Genomic DNA, 25,818 nt, shown 5'->3' on the forward strand with positions numbered 1-25,818 from the left:
GTTCCTTTTTAAACACGACTGTTTTGATCTGTGGTTTTCACACCTTCCCTTTCCCACACCACTAATTTCCCTCTCCCCTGACCCTTTTGTATTTGGATATCGAAGATTTTGGACAGCTCACACAATACCTTAAAGAAATAATGAGCGCTGACTAGCACATGTAATTTTCTGTTTTGCTCTCTGCCTCTGTACCAGCCTCCACCGAGTGTGCTCTCTCCCTCTCGGTGTTTTCCTCCCAGCTACTTAGATCGCACAGGTTAGAAAACATTTTGAGTAGCAACAGCTCTCGGCAAACAGTGCTTCTCCTGGGCTGTCTCCAGTCAGCGATTTTTAAAAGCCGCAACTCCAGGGATACTTCGACGAGCGTGCTTGCAAGCTGCCTTCTTGAGATGATTAAATACAACAGAAACATTTTAGTTTAAAAAAAAAAAACCTCATTGGAGAAGGAGCCAATAGTTAAAGTGTTCGCCTGTAGCCGTCAGCTCTGACTGCAAGTTCAATACCTCAGCTGCAAGATATAATAAAAGGAGTATGTGTGGGATGCTGGTTTAAACCGAAGATAGAAGAAGGGTCTCGACCCGAAACGTCTCTCCAGAGATGCTGCCTGTCCCGCTGAGTTACTCCAGCATTTTGTGTCTATCTTCGGTGTAAACCAGCATCTGCAGTTCCTCCCTACACTTACCTACATACATGATATTAAGGGACTGTTCAGAGCTTCTTTGCAAGACCTTGCTTAAAGTAGGATATATGGTTCTTTCAGTCTACTTAAAAGCAGTGCTGACCTACTATCGACCTCTTTGGTGACCCTCAGACTATCCTTGATCAGTCTTTGCTGGCTTTACCTTGCACTAAACGTTATTCCCTTATCATATATCTATACACTGTGAATGGATCGATTGTAATCATGTATTGTCTTTCCGCCGCCTGGCTAGCAGTCAGCAAAAGCTTTTAACTGTACCTCGGTACACGTGGCAATAACTAAAGTGAGGAATGAGATTGCCCATAGGGAGGTCACACACTTTCCCTGGAGCAAATAAGTTTACTCATTTATTCCGAAGAGCGGTTCCCGACCTAAAACGCCATCCATCCACTTTCTTCAGAGATGCTGCCTAACTCCAGCATTTTGTGTTTATCTTTACTCATTTTAGGATCTATTTGCCAAAGGTGTGGCAATGTGGGCTAAACTGGAAGGCATGAAATCTCTCCTACTCCCTAAAAAACATTTAAAATTTGCACCATGCCTCCAATAATCATGTTGTTATCTGCCCAGGATTCCACGCAATGCCCCCTCACCTGTCCACTCCCAAAACATCACCCTGTTCACCATTAATATGGTTGTCAGGGGTTACGGGGTTAATAATAATAATAATAATGGCTGGGATTTATATAGCGCCTTTCTAATACTCAAGGCGCTTTACATCGCATTATTCATTCACTCCTCAGTCACACTCGGTGGTGGTAAGCTACTTCTGTAGCCACAGCTGCCCTGGGGCAGACTGACGGAAGCGTGGCTGCCAATCTGCGCCTACGGCCCCTCCGACCACCACCAATCACTCACACACATTCACACACATTCACACACAGGCAAAGGTGGGTGAAGTGTCTTGCCCAAGGACACAACGACAGTATGCACTCCAAGCGGGATTCGAACCGGCTACCTTCCGGTTGCCAGCCGTACACTTAGCCCATTGTGCCATCTGTCGCAGGAGAATGGGGTTGAGAGGGAAAGGTAGATCAGCCATGATTGAATGTTGGAGTAGACTTGATGGGCCGAATGGCCTAATTCTGCTCCTATCACTTATGAACTGTTAAAAGCAGAAAGACGTGTTGAGTGAATTTAAACCTTTTTCAATGGATGACCGATGGTTGGCTTTTTAAAAAAAAAATTTACCCACCCTCCCATCATCTCCCCAACATCACCTCATGTCAAAATTACCTCATGTTGTCTATTTTTACTTTTTTTAAATGCCCGGCAAATTTATTTTAAAAAAAGCACTTCAAGCCAGTTGCATTTCAGTCTTCACATTTGTAAAGCAAAGAGTCCTTGCAAATTCAACCTTTCCTGGTCTATAACATTCTGTTATTACTCCAGTAAATCTTTTTGTAATTATGAAGACCAGCACGATACGCGAGAGATACGATTTAGTAAAATGTTATGATACATATGGGGCGGCACGGTGGGTAGGTACAGGTTTGTAGGTTAATTGGCTTGGTGTAAATGTAAAATTGTCCCTAGTGTGTGTAGGATAATGTTAGTGTGCGGGGATTGCTGGTCGGTGCGGACTCGATGTGCTGAAGGCCCTGTGTCTGCTCTGTACCTCTAAAACTAAACAATGAAAACTAACTAACACACACGCACTGTCAAGAAAGTTTAATTGTCACACGAACTGACTATTGATACCACTGCTAAATGTTTTTTAGCAGTTAGACTTTTCTTATACTTAAGAAATACAGCATGGAAACAGGCCATTCATCCCATCGAGTCCACACTAAGCATTGATCACCCTTAGCGTATAATTATCTTATTGGACTAGCATCCAGAAGGCTGAGTTTCAATATTACCACGGAGCCCAGAATACTTGAGTTTGTTAGATTATTAGTGTATTATTGTCACGTGTACCGAGGTACAGTGAAATGCTTTCGTTGGCATGTTGTCTAGTCGAAAAAATACTATACGTGAATACGATCAAGCCATCCACAGTGCAAAGCCAAAGGATAAAGGGTACGACCTTTCGTGCAAAGATATCTCATTGAAACATATAAGATTGTTAAGGGTTTGGACACGCTAGAGGCAGGAAACATGTTCCCGATGTTGGGGGAGCCCAGAACCAGGGTCCACAGTTTAAGCCATTTAGAACGGAGACGAGGAAACACTTTTTCTCACAGAGAGTGGTGAGTGTGGAATTCTCTGCCTCAGAGGGCGGTGGAGGCAGGTCTCTTGAGAGAGCTAGATAGGGCTCTTAAAAATAGCAGAGTCAGGGGATATGGGAGAAGGCAGGAACGGGGTACTGATTGGGGATGATCAGCCATGATCACATTGAATGGCGGTGCTGGCTCGAAGGGCCGAATGGCGTACTCCTGCACCTATTGTCTATTGTCTATATACCATTGAGGTCCAATAAAGTCTGATTAAAGAAAGTTAAAGGGTTTTCATTGAGGTGGATGGGAGGTCAGGACTACGCTCTAGTTACTAGAGGATGTGCAGTTGCCTAATAGATGCCTTAAATTCAAATAATTCAAATAAGCGCTTGAACTGAAAGAAATCCACCGTCAATAAAGATGCCTGTGAAACTACCAGAGCGTCATCAATGTCCATTCAGTGAAAGGCCTGGATAGAGTGAATGTGGAGAGGATGTTTCCACTAGTGGGAGAGTCAAGGACCAGAGGGCATATCCTCAGAATAAAAGGATGTACCTTTAGAAAAGAGATGAGGAGGAATTTCATTAGCCCAGGCGGGTGGTGAATCTGTGGTATTCCTTGCCACGGAGAGCTGAGGAGGCCAAGTTAATAATATTTTTAAGGTGGAGATTGCCCACTGGTAACACTGTCAAGGGTTACGGGGAGAAGGCAGGAGAATGGGGTTGAAAGGGAAAGATAGATCAGCCATGCAGAGTAGGCCTGATGGGTTGAATGACCTAATTCTGCTCCTAGAACCTATGAATCGACATATTTGCGCTCCAGTTATGTTGGAGGGTGTGACTCCCACAATCAAAGTATCGCACCATCAGCTGCACAGATGGGGCCCTTTTTTTACTATATTTTAATAGCGGACCAGGGGTGCAGCAACCCAGCCTGTATCTGGGCAACTCATCTGGAGATAACACTTGGTGCTGGGCCGTTTAAAAGCCGGCGGCAGCTTAATTACCAGCTGATTTTGGAGGTGGCGTAAGAATTGTTTTCTGTCTCCTCCAGCTTTTGTCAGGATGTTTAATGGCAGTAATTTCTAATCAAAAGGCTCCTTCCTACTTTTTGTGAAAGAGTCTTCATCATGGCTTCAGCTTCACACTCCGATGGGTCGCCTCGGGCGAAAGGCAGGAGGAAGCCAAGTCGGCATTTTGCAGATGCGTTTGCTAACACTGCACTGTCTCCCCACAACAAAGCTGGGAGGCTGGAAGTTTCTTCAAACAAACCCTGCACGGCAACTCCCTACAAATTGGGTATTAACTTACAGAATCTGTTGCAATGGCTTGCGTATTGTTTGAGGGAGTGGAATCCTTTTTATCCAGGAGGTTGAGACAGGATTTGTTTTAGTCTTCACAATGTGGGACAGAATGTCAATGTAGACTTTTACTTTTAGACTCGAGGGATACAGTGCAGGAAACAGGCCCTTCGGCCCACCGAGCCATCCTACAGCCATCGCCCCGTATGCTAGCACTATCCTACAAGTCAAGTCACTTTTATTTCTATAGCACATTTAAAAAACAACTCTCGTTGGCCAAAGTGCTTTACATTGGTGGAGGTACTAACGTTATACAACATTGGTTCGTGGATTAAGTACATACATAAATACATACATATAGCCCTCACTCAGAGGACGTCAAGAAAGGCTTGAGAGTGAAGATGAGTTTTAAGTCTCGACTTAAAGGAGTCGATGGAGGGGGCAGTTCTGATGGGAAGAGCTACACACCATGGACATTCTATTGCAACGTTTTACCGAAGCCAATTACGCGTCTTTGGGACGTGGGAGGGAACTGGAGCAACCTGCGGAAACCCACGCAGGTCACGGGGAGAACGTACACAAACTCCATACAGGCAGCACCCGTAGTCACGATGGAACTCGGGTCTCTGGCGCTGCACGGCAGCAACTCTACCGCTGAGCCACCCTAGACGTGGTCGTTTCGCACCACTTGAGTATTTCCTGTTAGACACTCCTGATAGAGATTCAGCACCAGGGATAGATAGAATGATGTAATTCCCCATGCGACATTCCCTTGGAGCCCGGCAAGGCAACACACACCATGGTGGGTACGGTAACCTGATGCTTATAGAATTGCCCTGGGAGCCTTAAATCATGCAAAGTGAACAAGCATTTTGCACATGGTTTGACGTATTTGCATCCACCTCCAATTGAGGAGCCACTCATTATAGAATATAGAACAGAGTACAGCACAGGAATGGGCCCTTCCACCCACAATGTTTGTGCCCAACATGATGCCAAACTTAAACTGATCTCACCTGCCTGTGGATGATCTATATCCCTCCATTCCCTGTTCCTCCTTGTGCCTTGAACGCCACTATCATATTGCCTTCACCACCATAAACATGTGATAGGAGTAGAATTAGGCCATTCGGCCCATCAAGTCTACTCCGCCATTCAACCATGGCTGATCTATCTTTCCCACCTAACCCCATTCTCCTGACTTATCCCCATAACCCCTGCCATCCTGCAGGAATGCATCAATTTAGAGGTTCTTTTCACATATATAAAGAAAGATATATGTATTGATTGCACTTGGTTGTGAGCCAAATGTCAAAGTCTGACAGGGAAATGACTCCAGTGGATGAGAAAGTGGGATAATGCAGAACTAGTGTGAACGGGTGATCGATGGTCGGCGTGGACTCAGTGGGGGGGGAAGGGTCTGTTTTCATGCTGTACCTTTAAACTAAACTAAAACCAATTGCTCTAGTCATGCATGTGATTTGCTTGTATGTGCCTATACATGGCATGTAGGTTCTCCCATCCAAACCAGGAAACTAGGAAGATAAATAGTGGAGAAAACGCGACTCTGAATGTTACCATGTAGCCACTATGTTGCCAGAACTGGGGATTTTCTGGGTCTCTATTGATACACCATGCCTCAGCCACGGAAATCTGACTTTACACTTGAGAATATTTTTTAATCATATTCTTTTGTTGGAATGTGACAGACTTTTACACATTAAAGGACGGCACAGTGGCGTGGCTGGGAGAGCTGCCACCTCAATAGGGCCAGAGACCAGGGTTCGATCCTGACCTCGGGTGCTGTCTGTGCGGAGTTTGCACGTTCTTCTTGTGACTGCGTGGGTTTCCTCCGGGTGCTCCGGTTTCCTCCCACATCCCCAAGACGTGAAGGTCCGCAGAGTGATTGATTCCTGTAGCGTGTAGGGAGTGGATGCCAGAGTAGGAGGATGTAGAACTAGGTGTCTAATGGATGACCGATGGTTGGTTTGGACTCAATGGGGGTGGGGGGGGGGGGGGGGGGGGGAGGGAGCGTTTCTAAGCTGTGTCTTTACATTCAATCAATATCGAGGCAAACTGCCAGCTGAAGACATAAGTTGGTCGGGTGTATGAATCATTTCTTTTGCACACTATCAGTCAGTTGCTATGGCAAAGATGGTGGGGTGAAACATACAGGCAAGGAACAAATAACAATAATAGCAACAGGAAGTTTGTGCAATGGGAGCACTAGTGTTTCAAAATCAGGACCCTGGGGGAAGTGGAGACAGTATTGTCACCATATCAAATACAGGTAATTGTGGTAAGGTATCAAAGGTCCATCCAGATCAAGGATCGATGGGCATTCAAATCGACATTTGTCAGAAATTCAGTCCAGTTAATGCGATATAACTACATCAGTGGTGCAGCGGTAATGTTGCTGCCTCACAGCGCCAGAGACACAGGTTCGATCCTAACTACAGGGGTGCTGTCGGTACGGAGTTTGTACGTTTTCCCTGTGACCACGTGGGTTTTCTCCGGGTGCCCCGGTTTCCTCCGAGATCCCAAAGTCATGCAGGTTTGTAGGGTTCTGTAAATTGCCCCCAGTGTGTAGGATGCGAAACTGGGATAACATAGAATAAATGTACGGGTAGACACAAAATGCTGGAGTCACTCAGCGGGACCGACAGTATCTCTCGACAAAAGGAATAGGTGATCTATTCCTTTTCTCCAGTATTGATTGGGTTTGGAAATTGAATATTGATGTCACTAACTTCAAGTAATCCTTGCATCCCCTCTCTCTCTATCAATCCCCCAACCCAGTCGTACTAGTTTCACTGTCCCCCTGTTGCGTTTCCACCATCTGTATAACTCATTATCACCTAACCCACTGCCAACAATGGACCATTGTGGGCCCCACCTTACCTTGCTCATCGTTGCTTTTTGCATATCTTTCATTCAATTACCCTCTATACCTCTCAATAGACAATGGAAAATAGGTGTAGGAGCAGGCCATTTGGCCCTTCGAGCCAGCACCGCCATTCAATGTGATCATGGCTGAACGTATCCCTTTTCCCTGACTCTCAGTCTGAAGAAGTGTCTGAAGAAGACCCGAAACATCACCTATTCCTTTTCTCCAGAGATGCTGCCTGACCTGCTGTGTCACTCCAGCTTTTTATGTCTATCTTTGGTGTAAACCAGCACCTGCAGTTCCTTCCTAACCGCTATTAGTTTAGTTTAGTTTACAGATAGAGAGCGGGGTGGATGTGCGGGATCTTTTCACTCAAGGGAACATCAATAAGATGTTTCATTTCGCACGGCACTTCATTAGCACTTTCTAACTCATTTCTCTTCAAGACAGCAAGGGATTGGAACACCCTACCAGCCAGCATCAGAGATCACCAAAACATCAACACACACAAAGATGCAACTCCAAAAGCATCTCCACTTCGACTAGTACATCCACCACCACCATAGTGCTGAGTGATGCTCTACCCAGAGGTTTTCAGCATACTACATCCTCATCCAGATCCAGATCCAGATGTTGCACAGAAATGTGCATCCTGCTTGAGTCTAGGCTGTAACTGGAAGTAAATAAGATGTCCTTTGTCCAAAATAGACAGTAATAAAGTGTGATGCGCAAAATATTTTCCAAGCTAGATGTCGACTGTGAAAAGGGGAAAGAAATCCCTAATTAAGTCCTTTGAGGTTTGCAGCAGTAACAACAGAATATTTTTTAACAAGTCTTGTTGTTGTTGAAGAGGGATTACCAGTGATTCAGGCAAACAGTTCCTCAAAGGGTGGCGCGTGGTGTCGCAGCTGGTAGAGTCGTTGGCTCACGGAGCCAGAGACCCGGGTTCAATCCTGACCTCAGTCAGATGTGTGGGGATCAGATGGTTTAAACCAAAGATAGACACAAAGAGCTGGAGTAACTCAGCGGGTCAGACAGCAACTCTGTCAAAGTCCCCTGACTCTCCTAGTCTGAAGGAGGGTCTCGACCCGAGACGTCAGCCATGCCTTTGCTCCAGAGACGCTCGCTGCCTGGCCTCAGATGTTCTCCCTGTGACCGCATGGGATTTCTCCAGGTGCTCTGGTTTCCTCCCACATCCCAAAGATATGCGAATTTGTAGGTTAATTGGCTTTGGTAAAAATTGCTCCCGGTGTGTAGGATAGTGCTAGTGTACGGGGTGACTGCAGCTTGGCGCGGACACGATTGGCCGAAAGACAACTACCTAAAGGTCTTCAACTTGAAACATTAAGTCTGAGCCTTTTTTCAAAAACGTTTGCCAGAGCTATTGAGATCTGGAGCATTCCCATTTTTTTCCCCTTTTATTTCCCTTACAAGGTTTCTTTAATCATGACCATTGTTCCCTACTTCCCTTAGAATGGGTGCTCGTAGTATTTCCTAATTTTATTTATGTAGCTCAGTACATTTGGGATAAAATTGCCACGGTAACGAGTGATTAATTCTTAATGTCCAAAACTCCTTTCAGTGTAGAATGCGATTAAAAGGACTTACGAGTTCAGTGAAGTTAATTACTTTGGTTGAACAAGGACTAACTAGGGATCTTATAGTAGACACCAACATCTACCCTTCTTTGCAAGCTGAAGTGTGAAATTATTCCTTCACTTTAATAGAGTGATTGTTTGTAATGCCCCTGTCCCACTTAGGAAACCTGAACGGAAACCTCTGGAGACTTTGCGCCCCACCCAAGGTTTCCATGCGGTTCCCGGAGGTTGCAGGTGGTTGCCGGAGGTTGCAGGTAGTGGAAGCAGGTAGGTGTAGGGAGACTGATAAAAACTTCCGGGAACCGCACGGAAACCTTGGGTGGGGCGCAAAGTCTCCAGAGGTTTCCGTTCAGGTTTCCTAAGTGGGACAGGGGCATAAGTTAACGTGCATGCATTGCTTATTTAGGATGAAGGAGGGGCGAGGTTAGATATAGAAAGATAGAACAGCCATGATTGGAATGGTGGAGTAGACTTGATGGGCCGCATGGCCTAATTCTGCTCCTACCACTTACGAACTTGGATCACAAACATGGGAACCATGAGGCAAAGGTAATTGGTGCCAGGAGGGAGAATTTGGGAAGATATTCAGGGTAGTTTGCAGGAGACACAGAGGAATAATTTAAATTTAAGGGGCTCTGGCCCCAGTGTTGCTGGTCCCATTGTCCGAGGGGTCGGTGCCGCGGCCGATAATGGCGCCGACCGACGGACGAGACGGACAAGTAAAGTGGGGCGTTGGCGACGGTGAAGCCTCGCGGTGATGGGGCGTCGGCAGCGGTGGGGCCTCGGTGGCGGTAAAGCCTCGCGGTGATGGGGCCTCGGCAGCAGTAAAGTCTGGCGGGTCGACCCGCGGTCAACGGTCGATGAGAGTGTGGGAGGGACCGCCGTGAGGGAGGGGGAAGAACAGTGGACAATGGGGACTCATTGGGGGGGGGGGGGGGGAGATCAATGGAGGAGCCGGCGTGCTTTGTAACTTTGTCTGCGCAGTTTGTGGCTACTATTTGCACACATTAGGTATGCAGACAAAGAATTTCACCGTGCCTTGTCACATTGGACAATAAAATATTCCATCCCATTCTATTCCATTCCTTTGAGGAAGAAATGTAGAATCATTGCACAGTGCTTTGAAGTGACACCTAGAATGGGCGACTTCAATTAAGTGGATGCAGCACCTACAAAACTGAGTTGCTCGCTGAAGCTTCACTCTCTAGGTGGGAAATTACTAAGTAATGAGATCCCTTAATTAGTTGTCAAATTTAACAGTCTGTAACTGGCATTTACAAGCCTTCGTTTATTATCCATGAAATGACTGTGCGCAATTCTCAAGCAGTCCACAATAACACAAGAACGGACAGGGGGAAGCAAATTCGATAAACCCATCTTACAGAAGCACGTAAAATTCGTAAAGACTTGATGCAGGAATAATTTTCCCGATGTTGGGGGGAGTCCTGAACCAGGGGTCACAATTTAAGAGTAGGGGGTAGGCCATTTAGGGCTGAGATGAGGAAAGGCTTCTTCATCCAGAGAGTTGTGAATTTGTGGAATTCTCTGCCACAAAAGGCAATGGAGGCCTATTCACTGGAATGTTTTCAAGAGAGAGTTATGCCCCTGTCCCACTTAGGAAACCTGAACGGAAACCTCTGGGGACTTTGCGCCCCACCCAAGGATTCCGTGCGGTTCCCGGAGGTTTTTGTCAGTCTCCCTACCTGCTTCCACTACCTGCAACCTCCGGCAACCTCTGGGAACCGCACGGAAACCTTGGGTGGGGCGCAAAGTCTCCAGAGGTTTCCGTTCAGGTTTCCTAAGTGGGACAGGGGCATAAGGCATAGTGTACGGTAAGTCCTTTAAAAGAGGAGGGGAGAGGGAGATGAGAGGGGGGAGAAGGAGTGGGGACAACTTTTAAGAAGCCAGAGATACACGGCTGTGAAGCTTGGCGGATATTTAACATTACCGGTCGGTTATCCTTGGTTCTGAAAACTATTTCCTAACTTTTTTTTCCCCAATGAGCCAATGAAATTCACCGGTCAGCACCGGCTACAACCTACGAGAACCTCCGAGAACCTTCAACCTTCGACCTCCCTGGCGACCCACCTACGGCACGAGAATTCTCGCTACTCTCCATGGCGGCTTCATTCTAGTCGCCGCTAACAAGTTGAAAGATTCGCGGCGACCAGAATGAGGCCGCGACTAGTTCCCAGAATGCGGGAACTGCTCACGACCATGAAGGCGACTCCCCGGCAACCACCCGCGAACATGTGGCGACTGCATAGCCTCCTGCAGTCCCCTTAAAAGTCGCCTAAGTGGGACAGGCCCATTAGGGCCCAGTTTGAACCGAGACTAAACAGACAAAGTCCCGACCATTCAACTGGCAGATTAGTCTGCTTCGAGATCACTTTGTCTAAAAATCGGGTACAATAGATACCAATTTCAGCCCACCCTATTTATTCCCAAATGGCAACAGTGGCATGAAATCAGTATTGCAGGCCAATTGACTTTATAATATGCTTATTCCAACAATATTTATACATTGTATAGGTGTATACCTCTTCAATGTATACTTAAGGTGAACATACCGATTTTCTTTTAAAAGTCAAATAAAAGCCATAAGTTTTATTTAATTGTGTTACCTACATGTCAATTTTCACAGTGTGAAAATAGACAATCAGGTTTACTGCGTCTTACGTAGATGAAGACAAAATGTTGCAGTAACTCAGGGGGTCAGGCAGAGTCTCTGGAGAAAAGGAATAGGTGACGTTTCGGGTCGAGACGCGTCTTCAGACTTACTGCTTCTTACACTCTTTTAATCTTAAATTACCGACGCCAACAATAGGATCCAAGAAAGACCAAAAGCCATGAGAGGAATAGTTCAGGTGAACACACAGTGTCTCGTGCCCAGAGTAGGAGAATCGAGAACCCAGGGACATAGGTTTAAGGTGAGGGGGGAATGATTTAATAGGAACCTAAAAGATAATTTATTCGCACAAAGGGTGGTTGGTGTATGGAACGAGCTGCCGGAGGAGGTAATTGAGGCAGTTACTATCGCAACGTTTAAGAAACATTTAGACAGGTACTTGGATAGGACAGGTTTGGAGGGATATGGGCCAAATGCAGGCAGATGGGACATGTGTAGATGGGACAGGTTGGCCGGTGTGCGCAAGTTGGGCTGAACGTTGTAAGACTCCATGACCAGCAATCCAACTTTGAGCCCTGAATGTTTCTACAACATAACACACAGGATACTAATTTACTTAACATAGCTTCTAACTAGTCTCTCTTCCATTGACTATTTTTACACCTCACGCTGCCTCGGCAAGGCCACCAGCATAATCATAGACAATCCCACTCCCTCATCTCCAATCAGACAAAAAGTATAGAAGTATGAAAATGCACGCCTCCAGATTCAAGGACAGTTTCTTCCCAGCTGTTATCAGGCAACTGAACCATTACCAACAGCTAGAGATCAGTCCTGAGCTACCATCTACCTCATTGGAGACCCTCGGACTATCTTTGATTGGACTTTACTGGACTTTATCTTGTATTAAGCATTATTCGCATTATCATGTATTGGCACACTGTGGATAGCCTGATTGTAATCATCTATTATCTTTTCGCTGACTGGTTAGCACGCAACAAAAGCTTTACGCTAAACCCCGGCACACGTGACAATAAACTAAACTCAACTCAAAAAGTATTTGCCATGGCCACCATATTGAAACTATGTACGGAATTTCAGCTCGCATAGATTGGATAAACAAAGCCAAATTTCACATCCCTGGAGCGAAGACAAGTCATTGTTAAAACTATTCTATGGCAGGAATTGATAATTCATGAATTTAGTTGCAATATCTTAGTTTGAGCAAATATACTAACAACTGACAGGAATTGCTCAAAATCAGACACAAGTGATCTTATCAATGGAGTTAAATACAAATAGTGGCTCCCGAATTTCATTTAGAAAGTTACATTTTGGAAAAAGATTTACAAACACATGCGACACAAGATGGAAAATAGGATCCAATCTGCAAATATTAATCTTGGAAAGAAATAAGGTTTGTCAAATAATGTCACAACTTAAAAATGAACACCTCCATCAGCAGGTCCTCAACACAATTGCTTTCAGCTAAGAAGGTTTAGAATTATTTTATATTTCATTGTATTGAAGTCTTATATATATATATAAGCATTATGGTTGAAGTAGGATCCATCTGAAAACAGTAAGCAATACTCTGAAAAAATATTGCCTTCATTAGAATTAAAGAAAAATCCTTCAAAATCAAACTTATTTCAATGATTTTCAAAGTGTACCTGAAGCTGTAAGTCCAGATCCTATGGAGGAACCAGTTCCTCTTATTATATCGCAGATAGACACAAAATGCTGGAGTAACTCAGCGGGACAGGCAGCATCTCTGGAGAGACGTTTCAGGTCGAGACCCTTCTTCTATCTTCGGTTTAAACCAGCATCTTCCTTCCCACACATACTCCTTTTATTATATCTTGCAGCTGAGGTATTGAACTTGCAGTCGGAGCTGACGGCTACTGGCGAACACTTTAACTATTGGCTCCTTCTCCAATGAGATTTTTTTTTTAAACTAAAATGTTTCTGTTGTATTTAATCATCTCAAGAAGGCAGCTTGCAAGCACGCTTGTCGAAGCATCCCTGGAGTTGCGGCTTTTAAAAATCGCTGACTGGAGACAGCCCAGGAGAAACACTGTTTGCCGAGAGCTGTCGCTACTCAAAATGTTTTCTAACCTGTGTGGATCTAAGTAGCTGGGAGGAAAACACTGAGAGGGAGAGAGCACACTCGGTGGAGGCTGGTACAGAGGCAGAGAGCAAAACAGAAAATAACATGTGCTAGTCAGCGCGCATTATTTCGTTAAGGTATTGTGTGAGCTGTCCAAAATCTTCGATATCCAAATAAAAGCACTAATTACAATGACATATTCACCATCTCTTTCAAAACTGATTTGAGGATTTTTTTTTTAATGGGGATGTATAGTTTAGTTTAGTTTAGATTATAATTGTTATGTGTACCAAGGTACAGTGGAAAGCTTTTAGTTTAGTTTCGTGTCAAGATGCAGCGTGGGAACAGAGGTCTTCTGCTCACCAGGTCCAAGCCAACCATTGCTCACCCGCACACTAGTTCCATGTTGTCCCACTTTCATATCCTACACACTAGGGGTAATTTACAGAAGCCAATTAACCAACAAACTCAAAGGTCTTTGGGATGTGGGAGGAAACCGAAGCGCTCAGAGAAAATCCACGCGGTCACAGGGAGAACGTACAAACTCCGCACAGTCAGGATCGAACCCGGGTCTCTGGCGCTGTGAGGCAGCAACTCTACCACTGCGCCACCGTGCCACCGTCCTGTTTGCGTGCTATCCAGTCAAAGAACAGACTGTACATGAATACAATCAAGCAATGCACAGTGCGGAATAAAAGGATAAAGGTTACAGCATTTAGTGCAAAGATATAACATTGAATTGAATTGACTTCTTTGCTTGCATACCTTGCAAATATTTGAATGCAAATAGTCCCCTTAAAGGGTGCTTACAAAGTTACAAATTCTGACGAGTGATAGGTGGATACAGCTGAGGGATTATTTTTTTTAATTGGCAGATGGGTGGACAGAGGCTAGATGTGAAAATAAGACAAAAGGGTAACAAATGGGGACCAAAGAGGAGAAATTGAGGAGTCAAAAGAGTGTTGAGAAGGGGAGCGAAATCTGCAGCCTGAGGGAGGGGGAAGGGGGCGGGGGGTGGGAAGGGGAAAGGGGGATGATATAGTGGGAGAATGGGTGCACACAAGGGTCAGGAAAGAGAGAGGGTGAAAATGGGGTGGGGTGTTACCTAAAATTGGAGAGATGAATGTTCATTCCGTTAGGTCGCAGGGCCGGAGTATGCGATACGGTTGAAGTCCGTGCAGTGCAGCATTGGACCACGTTGTGCTTCCTGCCTTTTAACCACAAATTTCACAGTTTATTTCTGACTCCATTTCCAGATGGGGTACACATACCACAGATCACATTTAATTGACACTGCACAGCTGATCGCTGGACTGGATGGATTAAAGGCATCCACCAGCTATGTAAAACATGTTAAATTAAAGAATGTCACCATCTTTACCAAAAACAAACTGTTTGAGGAGAAAAAGGAATTGCAATGAACTTTGCCTGTCCTTCGGGAAGTCTATCTGCTTCGAGAAAACAAATTATTTTTCTATTAGGAGCAAGTCCTGATGACATCACTTGGGAACTAACTTAATGAGGCTGCTCACCAAACAAACATAATTGGGATGGTGTGATGACTAATGCTTCCTTAGTTGGTGAATGTGTCCACGCGCTGTAATTCCGCTCACTCGTGCTGTCAGCAGCGTGAAACCTATATGAAACGTGATTTAGCTGCCGCAGTGGTGTTTAAGAGGCTTTTAGATAGGCACATGGAAGGATTTAACTTGGCATCAAGTTCGTCACATAACATTGTGGTTTAGTGATACAGCGCGGAAACAGGCCCTTCTGCCCACCGAGTCCATGCCGACCAGCGATCTCCACACATTAACATTACCCCACACATACTAGGGACAATCCCAAGCCAATTGACCGACAAACCTGTATATCTTTGGAGTGTGGGAAGAAACCGGAGATCCCGGAGTAAACCTACGCAGGTCATGGAGAGAATGTACAAACTCTGTACAGACGGCCTACCCGTAGTCAGGATCGGACCCGGATCTCTGGTGCTGTAAGGCAGCAACTTTACTCTGCTGCCCCATAGTTTAGTTTAGTTTGCTTTAGTTTAGGTTAGTTTAGTTTAGTTTAGTGATGTGATGTGGTTTAAACAGGCCCTTCGGCCCACCGTGTCCGTACCGACCAACAATCATCCGTACTGGCATCAGCCAATCTACCCTGTCCCGCCTGCAACTGGTCCAAAACGCCGCAGCGAGACTCCTGACGGGCACCCGAAAAAGGGACCACATCACCCCGATCCTGGCCTCTCTCCACTGGCTCCCTGTGCGGTTCCAAATAAATTTCAAGATCCTTCTTTATGTTTACAAAGCCCTTAACGGGCGTTCCCCCACCTACATCAAAAGTCTGCTTACCCACCACACCACCTCCAGGTCCCTCAGATCGGCCGACTTGGGGTTACTGAACATCCCGCGGTCCAGGCACAAGCTCAGGGGCGACCGCGCCTTTGCGGTTGCAGCTCCTAGACTGTGGAACAGCATCCCCCTTCCCATCAGAACTGCCCCCTCCATCGACTCTTTTAAGTCGAGACTTAAAACTCATCTTTACTCTCAAGCCTTTCTTGACGTCCTCTGAGGGAGGGCTATATATATATGTATTTATGTATGTACTTAATCTATGAACCACTGTTGTAAAACGTTAATACCTCCACCAATGTAAAGCACTTTGGTCAACGAGAGTTGTTTTTTTAAATGTGCTATAGAAATAAAAGTGACTTGACTTGACTCCACTACTAGGGACAATTTACAGATTTCAATTAACCTATGTGGGAGGAAAACCGGAGCACCCGGAGAAAACCCACGAGGTCACGGGGAGAATGTACAAACTCCATGCAGACCGCACCCGTGGTCAGAATCCGGGTCTCTGGTGCTGCAAGGCAGCAACTCTACCGCTGCGCCACCATGCTGTTCCTGTGCTGCACTGTTCTATGTCCTATGTTAATCGGGAACCTGGTGCAGTGATCGTCCATCGGAGAAACAAGAATAATCATTGCTGCCACCACGAATGAACGAGACCTTCTCCCTTTGAAAATAAACGAAGTTGGTTTAACTTTAGTACAGCCGTCATGTTGCAGGAGAGATCCAAATTACTGAAATTTCCCCTTTTAAGATAGGTGGTGCATGAAAAATCTGAAATGAATGCCCTGGAGCATTCTAATGAAGGCAGATAGTGAAATACAAGTTGGTCACCAGCTAAAAATAGAGGTTAGCATAAACGATTGCCACATATTGTTTGGAAAAATAGTCTCCCTTATTCAGGTATTGTTGTTACAATAATTGCAGCATGATTACAACATATATATTCTTGTCCTGTTGTGTTTGTTGCCCAAATCAAAGAATTACTTGAGGAAATCTCCAGCTGGGTATATTTTTCTGAAATGCTCGATTTGTAATTGTGGGCGATTTCGCTGAACAGAAACGTTATTTAATTTGTTATGGAGATGGTGGCAGAAGAAAATGTATTGTGCAGAGAAATATCAGTTCAGTGCAGTTTGGTTTATTGTCACGTGTACCGAGGTACAGTGGAAAGCCCTTGTTGCGTGCTAACCAGCCAGCGGAATGGCAATACCCGATTACAATCGAGCCATTCGCAGTGCATAGACACATGATAAGGGAATAACGTGTAGTGCAAGGTAAAGCCAGCAAAGTCCGATCAAGGATAGTCCAAGGGTCACCAAAGAGGTAGATAGGTGTTCAGCACTGGCCTCTGGTAGGATGATTCAGTTGCCTGATAACAGCTGGGAAGAAACTGTCCCTGAATATGATATTGCTAACCAGCTTGTGATGTGGCTCTAATGTAATACATTTTATTGATTTGCAGTTGACTTCCCTTTGCAATGTTATATAGAAACATAGAAACATAGAAAACAGGTGCAGGAGTAGGCCATTCGGCCCTTCGAGCCTGCTGATGGCTGATCATCCAACTCAGTATCCCGTACCTGCCTTCTCTCCATACCCTCTGATCCCCTTAGCCACAAGGGCCACATCTAACTCCCTCTTAAATATAGCCAATGAACTGGCCTCGAGTACCCTCTGTGGCAGAGAGTTCCAGAGATTCACCACTCTCTGTGTGAAAAAAGTTCTTCTCATCTCGGTTTTAAAGGATTTCCCCGTTATCCTTAAGCTGTGACCCCTTGTCCTGGACTTCCCCAACATCGGGAGCAATCTTCCTGCATCTAGCCTGTCCAACCCCTTAAGAATTTTGTAAGTTTCTATAAGATCCCCCCCTCAATCTTCTAAATTCTAGCGAGTACAAACCGAGTCTATCCAATCTTTCTTCATATGAAAGTCCTGACATCCCAGGAATCAGTCTGGTGACCATATAACAATTACAGCACGGAAAACAGACCATCTTAGCCCTTCAAGTCCGTGCCGAACACTTATTTTCCCCTAGTCCCATCTACCTGCACTCAGACCATAACCTCCATTCCTTTCCCGTCCATATACCTATCCAATTTATTTTTAAATGATAAAATCAAACCTGCCTCCACCACTTCCACTGAAAGCTCATTCCACACAGCTACCACTCTCTGAGTAAAGAAGTTCCCCCTCATGTTATCCCTAAACTTCTGTCCCTTAATTCTCAAGTCATGTCCTCTTGTTTGAATCTTCCCTACTCTCAATGGGAAAAGCTTATCCACGTCAACTCTGTCTATCCCTCTCATCATTTTAAAGACCTCTATCAAGTTCCCCCTTAACCTTCTGCGCTCCAAAGATTAAAAACCTAACTTGTTCAACCTTTCTCTGTAACTTAGGTGCTGAAACCCAGGCAACATTCTAGTAAATCTCCTCTGTACTCTCTCTATTTTGTTGACATCCTTCCTATAATTAGTCGACCAAAATTGTACACCATACTCCAGAATTGGCCTCACCAATGCCTTGTACAATTTTAACATTACATCCCAACTTCTATACTCAATGCTCTGATTTATAATTTTCATTTTTATTTTATCTCAACTTTTTCATCAATTGATGCCACTTATCAATGGCATCCCTGATTATCTTTAGCAATTATGCTTACAGTCACAAATTTACAATTTTTTGTTAATAGTGTAATATTGTTCAGTGAATATTGCAGTTTTTCTGCCCTGCTGGTAATGCTAGGAAAATAAACAAATCCTGAATTAATATTTAAGCGCCGTCATTTTGCGTTCTTTTCAGTGGTCATAGACAAAGATTCCACACTTGGCAAGCTTAAATATTTTCTGATTACTATTTAATAGGTAAACACCTTAGGTGGCATGGTGGGTGGCACAGCGGTAGAGCTGCAGTCTCACAGCGCGAGCGATCCGGATTCAATCCTGACTACGTGTGCTGCCTGAACAGAGTTTGTATGTTCTCCCCATGACCTGTGTGGGTTTTCTCCCCACACTCAGAAGACGTGCAGGTTTGTCAGTTAATTTGCCTGGTGTAAATGTAAACATTTTCCCTAGTGTGTGTAGGATAGTGTTATGTGCGGGGATCGCTGGTCGGTACGGCTTGGTGGGCCGAAGGGCCTGTTCCCGCGCTGTATCTCGAAACTAAACTAAACAAAACGATTCATTAGTCAGCAGAATAGACAATAGACAATAGGTGCAGGAGTAGGCCATTCGGCCCTTCGAGCCAGCACCGCCATTCAATGTGATCATGGCTGATCATCCCCAATCAGTACCCCGTTCCTGCCTTCTCCCCATATCCCCTGACTCCGCTATTTTTAAGAGCCCTATCTAGCTCTCTCTTGAAAGTATCCAGAGAACCAGCCTCCACTGCCCTATGAGGCAGAGAATTCCACAGACTCACAACTCTCTGTATGAAAAAGTGTTTCCTCATCTCCGTTCTAAATGGCTTACCCCTTATTCTTAAACTGTGGCCCCTAGTTCTGAACTCCCCCAACTTTGGGAACATGTTTCCTACCTCTAGTGTGTCCAAACCCTTAATAATCTTATATGTTTCAATAAGATTCCCTGTCATCCTTCTAAATTCCAGAGTATACAAGACCAGCCGGTCCATTCTCTCAGCATTTGCAGTCCCGCCATCCCGGGAATTAACCCTGTGAACCTACGCTGCACTCCCTCAATAGCAAGATTGTCGTTCCTCAAATTTGGACACCAAAACTACACACAATACTCCAGGTGTGGTCTCACGAGGACCTCATTGCTCCTACACTCAACCCCTCTTATTATGAAGGCCAACATGCCATTCGCTTTCTTCACTGCCTGCTGTACCTGCATGCTTACTTTCATTAACTGATGACCAAGGACCCCAAGATCCCGTTGTATTTCCCCTTTTCCCAACTTGACACCATTTAGATAATAATCTTCCTTCCTGTTTTTGCTACCAAAGTGGATAACCTCACATTTATCCACATTAAACTGCATCTGCCCACTCACCCAACCTGTCCAAGTCACCCTGCATTCTCATTGCATCCTCCCCACAGTTCACACTGCCACCCAGCTTTGTGTCATCTGCAAATTTGCTAATGTTACTTGTAATCCCCTCATCTAAATCATTAATAAACAACTATAATAATATTCTCATTAAATGTTAACAAAATAGTACACTTGGATCTCACTTGACCTGAGATGTAGTGTCTGATACTCATACATATGGATGCTGCCAAACCATTTCATCTACGATCTCCATTACTTGAAATGACTGCAAAGGAAAGAGTTTTTGTCCAGGTTAGGGCTTTGCCTCCCTAAGGACTGACCAGTTATCCCTTCCCCTTCCCTCTCTCTCTTCCCTGCCCACTACTCCTGTCACATGTATTTTCAGCCATGTTCGTAGTGCTAGACCACTGTCCAGGCTTACAACTTAATCTGTTAGTTCATGTTCATAAATGCTAGGAGCAGAATTAGGCCATTCGGCCCATCTAGTCTATTCCGCCATTCAATCATGTATTGTCTTTCTGCAGTCAACAACAGTTTTTCGCTGCACCTCATTACACGTGACTATAAACTAAACTGAACTAATCATGGATGATCTATCTCTCCCTCCAACCCCATTATCCAACCCCATCACCCATACTATTCAAGAATCGATCAATCTTTGCCTTAAAAATGTCCATTGACTTGGCCTCCGCAGAATTCTGGGGTAAAGAATTCCATCGATTCACCACCCACATCCAGTCACTTCAACTGCAGGCACAATGAACTGCAGATGCTGCAACCTTGAGCAAAACAACAAAAGCTTGAGTAACTCAGCAGATCAGTCTGAAGAAGGGTCTCGACCCGAAACGTCGTCTGCCCATTCCCTCCACCGATGCTGCCTGACCCATTGAGTTACTCCTCCACTTAAGACTGCAGGATGGACAGGACCCGAGGGGAACTAAAATTTGGAAAAGAGTTTGAATTGATGGAAGTTAAATTTGGCAGAAGGCTGCAGCAAACAGCAGATGCTGTAGAGAAGTCAGGAAATAATGAATATTTCTCAAAACAGCGTGTCAGCAAATTGGAAAATGCACAGAAATGCGTTTGCTTATTTTGATGCTAGCTAGTTGGAGCAACTCTTCAAGCATTTAGTTTGAACCTGTGATACAATGGCTCCTGGATTGAGCACAACAGTGCAATGAATACCATCTCTCTAGCACAATCCACATCAGGTCACAAGATGCTGGAGTAACTGTGTGGCACGGTGGCACAGCGTTGGAGTTGCTGCCTTACATCACCGGACACCCACGTTCAATCCTGACTACGGGTGCTGTCTGCAAGGAGTTTGCACGTTCTCCCAGTGACCACGTGAGTTTCCTCTGGGTGCTCCGGTTTCCAAAGATGTCATAAGGAATAGAAGTGGAACTAGCCCATTCGGCCCATCAAGTCTACTGCACCGTCCAATCATGGACGTGCGGGTTTGTACATTAATTGGCTTCTGTAAATTGTAAATTATCCCCAATGTGTAGGATAGTGTTAGTGTGTGGGGTGAACGCTGGTTCGGTGGGCTGGCGCAGACTCGGTGGGCTGGCGCAGACTCGGTGGGCTGGCGCAGACTCGGTGGGCTGGCGCAGACTCGGTGGGCTGGCGCAGACTCGGTGGGCTGGCGCAGACTCGGTGGGCTGGCGCAGACTCGGTGGGCTGAAGGGCCTGTTTCCATGCGGTATCTCTAGGATTGCAGTCTAAAGTCCAAAGTCTAAAAGTCAGGCAGCAACTCTGGAGAACATGGGGAGGTGACATTTTGAGTCAAGACCCTTCTTCATCCCGACCTGAAACGTTATCTATCCCTTCTCTCCAGAGGTGCTAGCCTGACCTGCTGAGTTACTCTAACATTTTGTGCCTATCTTCAATAGACAATAGACAATAGGTGCAGGAGTAGGCCATTTGACCCTTCGAGCCAGCACCGCCATTCAATGTGATCAAGGCTGATCATCCCCAATCAGTACCCCGTTCCTGCCTTCTCCCCATATCCCCTGACTCCGCTATTTTTAAGAGCCCTCTCTTGAAAGCATCCAGAGAACCTGCCTCCACCGCCCTCTGAGGCAGAGAATTCTACAGACTCACCACTCTCTGTGAGAAAAAGCGATTCCTCGTCTCCGTTCTAAATGGCTTACTCCTTATTCTTAAACTGTGGCCCCTGGTTCTGGACTCCCCCAACATCGGGAACAAGTTTCCTGCCTCTAGCGTGTCCAAGCCCTTAACAATCTTATATGTTTCAATGGGATACCCTCTCATCCTTCTAAACTCCAGAGTGTACGCCAGCATCTGCAGATCCGTCCTTCACAGATCATCAGGAGACATTGTTGAGAATGTTAGAAGACAGGTCGGCAGAGGAGTCAGGCAATGAAGGTAGAGGAAGTGTTGAGCATTGGGAGGTGAAGCAATGCAGGAAATGGGGGAGGTAATAGGAGTCATGATGATGGGGACATGGCAATGGGGATCATTGAGGTAGGTTTTCAGCACTGGGCTCCATAATTCATGACCACATAGACCTCAATGGTTTCCATCTGCAGATGCCAGCGCCATCTATTGGCCAAGCATCCTCAGCGATGAATGAAATCCAGGTGATATCTGCTTACCTTTGTTCTTAGTTTTTTTGTTGTTTTAGAGATACAGCGTGGGAACATGCCCTTCGGCCCACCGGGTCCGTCCCGACCAATGACCACCCACACACTGTGTGGCGCAGCAGCAGAGTTGCTAAGCAACAGTGCCAGTGGCCCAGGATCGATCCTGGCCACGGGTGCCTGTCTGTATGGAGTTTGTATATTCTCCCCCGGATATGCATGGGTTTTCTCCGGGTGCTCCGGTTTCCTCCCACACTCCAAAGGAGTACAGGTTTGTAGGTTAATTGGCTTGGTATAATTGTAAATTGCCCCCAGTGTGTGTAAGATAATGTTAGCGTGCGGGGATCGCTGGTCGGTGAGGACTCGGTGGGCCGAAGGGCCTTTTTCCGTGCTGTTTTGCTAAACTAAACTAGTTCTACCCTGTACACTAGGGACAATTTACAGAAGGTAGACAAAATTCTGAAGAAGGGTTTCGGCCCGAAATGTTGCCTATTTCCTTCGCTCCATAGATGCTGCCGCACCCGCTGAGTTTCTCCAGCAATTTTGTCTACCTTCAATTTTCCAGCATCTGCAGTTCCTTCTTGAACAATTTACAGAAGCCAACTGATCTACAAACCTGGGATATCAATATGAGGGAAATCATTTACCTTATTGAGCCCCTGCCTGACTTTCTCTATCACGTGGAGCACAAAATAATCTGTGCTGCAAAATCCACTTTCCAGATCTCTCTGTTAACTATCTATTTTCTCAGCTTAGGGGAAATAGGAATATTTCACATTTATTTCATTCTTAAGCATCACAAATTTCTTACTGAATAATTATAAGGTGGGGCAGGTAGCACAGCGGTAGAGTTGCTGCATAACAGCACTTGCAGCGCCGGAGACCCGGGTTCGATCCCGATTATGGGTGCTGTCTGTACGGAGTTTGCACGTTCTCCCCGTGACCTGCGTGGGTTTTCTCCAAGATCTTCAGTTTCCTCCCACACTCCAAAGACGCACAGGTTTTTAGGTAAATGTACAGGCTTGGTAAATGTTAAAATTGTCCCTAGTGTGTGTGGGGTAGTGTAAATGTGTAGGGGTTGCCGGTCAGTGAGGACTCGGTGGGCGGAAAGGCCTGTTTCCATGCTGTTTCTCTAAACTAAACTAAATGATGTGCGCCTTGAAAGTGAATTTTGCAGGAATGCTCCAAAATAGTACAGCCAATTAAATAATCATATTAGTTGGCAATCAAATAAGAAGATAGACACAAAGTGCTGGAGTAACTCAGCCGGTCAGGCAACATCTCTGGAGAAAAAGGATGGGTGACGTTTCGATTCGGGACCCTTCTTCAAGTCAAGTCAAGCCAAGTCAAGTTTATTCGTCACATACACATACGAGATGTGCAGTGAAATGAAAAGTGACTATGCTCGCGGACTTTGTGCAAAAAACAAACAAACAAACTATAAACAGAATGGAACAGAATCACATATTCTTTTACATATTACATATTGTGGGAGGAAGATTGAAAGTAGAGTGGGGGGTGTGGGGGGGAACTGGAGGTAAGAAAAGCAGGACCGGCAACAGATGACCAAGGAAGGGTGGAGCCCATAATGATCCATTGTTGGCTGGGGATGAGGTGATAATGAAGGGATACAACGATGTGAACAGTGGAACTAGCAGGATGACTAGAGTGGGGAGGGAGGGAATGCAATGGTTGAAATCAGCAGCCAATTGGATAATCTATTCATGTTCTCCAGAGATGTGCCTGACCGCTGAGTTCCTCCAGCACTCTATGGCGTTTTTCTTCTAAACCAGCAGCTGCATTTCCTTGTTTGTAAATAATCATATTTATAGCCAATTCCCCCAGCACCAACCCAATGACTCATTATAGTTTCATTACTGATGTCAGTACGTCTTCATGCAAGATGCTGGATAATAATGTAAACTATCAACAGGGGGAGATTACTAAATGAAGAAAAGTTCATTGTTCAAGACAGCGTTGTTTTTTTGTATGTGCTTTTCCCCCACAGGGACAAACAGACTCTCTGGCACGTTTGACATTCAGCGATCACCCCAAAGAGAGGAAGGTGTTGATCGTGGAGCACAGTTGTTAAAGTGACACCACCAATTCTAGATGCCAAACTTGTAACAATGCTAACAAAAAAAAGGCACAAGGTGCTGGAGTAACTCAGCGGATCAGGCGCTGGAGAACATGGATAAGCGACGTTTCGGTTCGGGACCCTTCTTCAGACTGATTATAGGGGGTGGGGGTGAATAAAGTAGGAAAGAGGAGAAGCAGCAGAAAGCATGGCAGATAATAGGTGAACACAGGCGAGGGGGGATTTTGATTGCCTAAACCGCTGATTGACTCCAGCACTTTGTGTCTTTTTGTAAAGAAGCATCTGCAGTTCCTTGTTTCGACATTCTACCAATGCTAGATGCACAATGGGTGCACTTCGGACTGGTAGATAGTGTAAAATAAGCTACGCTGATTCGGTGACCTGTTACCCAGCTACTTCATTTTCAAATCTATAAATTAAATTGGAGTGAAAATTAAAAAGTGCAGTGTTACAAGTGACTGATCCTGTGCCACCGTTTCACATTGCCCACCTGCAATCTTCCTTTCTCCCCACGGAATAGCGAAGAAGCCTTCATAAGGTTTGATGCAAGAGCCCGGATGGCAAAATTCAGAGTCACTGATGATAAACAGTGAGACAAACTCCGGAGATAGACACAAAAAGCTGGAGTAACTCAGCGGGAAAGGCAGCATCTCTGGAGAGAAGGAACGGGTGAAGTTTCTTCAGACTCGACCCTTCTTCAGACTCGGTCTCGACCCGAGACGTCACCCATTCCTTCTCTCCAGAGATGCTGCCTGACCCGCTGAGTTACTCCAGCTTTTTTTTTTGCCTATCTTCGGTTTAAACCGGCATCTGCTGTTCCTTCCTGCACATGAGACAATCTCCAAGTCAATGGGTGATGGGATCTGATGCATTTGTGCAAATGCTTCTGTCTTTTCTTATTTCAAATGTTAACCAGCCCGGGAACAGGGAGCCGGCAATTCCCTACTGAAATACACATCTTTTAACGGATGACAGCTAATCATTTCTTTAAACTGGTGTTGATAATCTCCCGTTGCACACATACATGTCATTGCACCAAATGAAGCCAGCTTCAGGCATTTACAGAAATGGCTGCACTTTCATAAAGCACCATTCAGTGGCTGTAAAGCATCGGTGAAAAAAGCATGTCACACTTATTGTTCTGTTTCCGATTCTCCAACTGCTGGATAATCATATAATTGCTCCAACCACTACACCTGAACCATTGTGTAAATGTCTCTGCTACTGAATGCTGAGACACAGCGAAGAATACTTGAAAATGAAGTTGTACTTGATATACGAGGCTTTGCTATTGCGAGCTAAACTTTTCCAATCCCCAATCCATAGTCAAGTCCTGATCTGTCCACACAGCAGCAGTTGGAGGCTGCAGA

At 45.3% G+C, this 25,818-nt stretch overlaps 1 protein-coding gene across 1 annotated transcript in view; it reads right to left on the bottom strand.

Moving 5' to 3' along the window:
* Positions 1–25,818, bottom strand: part of prr35 (proline rich 35) — a 40,578-nt gene that overhangs the window by 13,795 nt on the left and 965 nt on the right. The gene's annotated exons all lie outside the window — the stretch shown is intronic.

This window comes from Amblyraja radiata, chromosome 22 (assembly GCF_010909765.2).
Source record: "Amblyraja radiata isolate CabotCenter1 chromosome 22, sAmbRad1.1.pri, whole genome shotgun sequence".
Taxonomy (NCBI): domain Eukaryota; kingdom Metazoa; phylum Chordata; class Chondrichthyes; order Rajiformes; family Rajidae; genus Amblyraja; species Amblyraja radiata.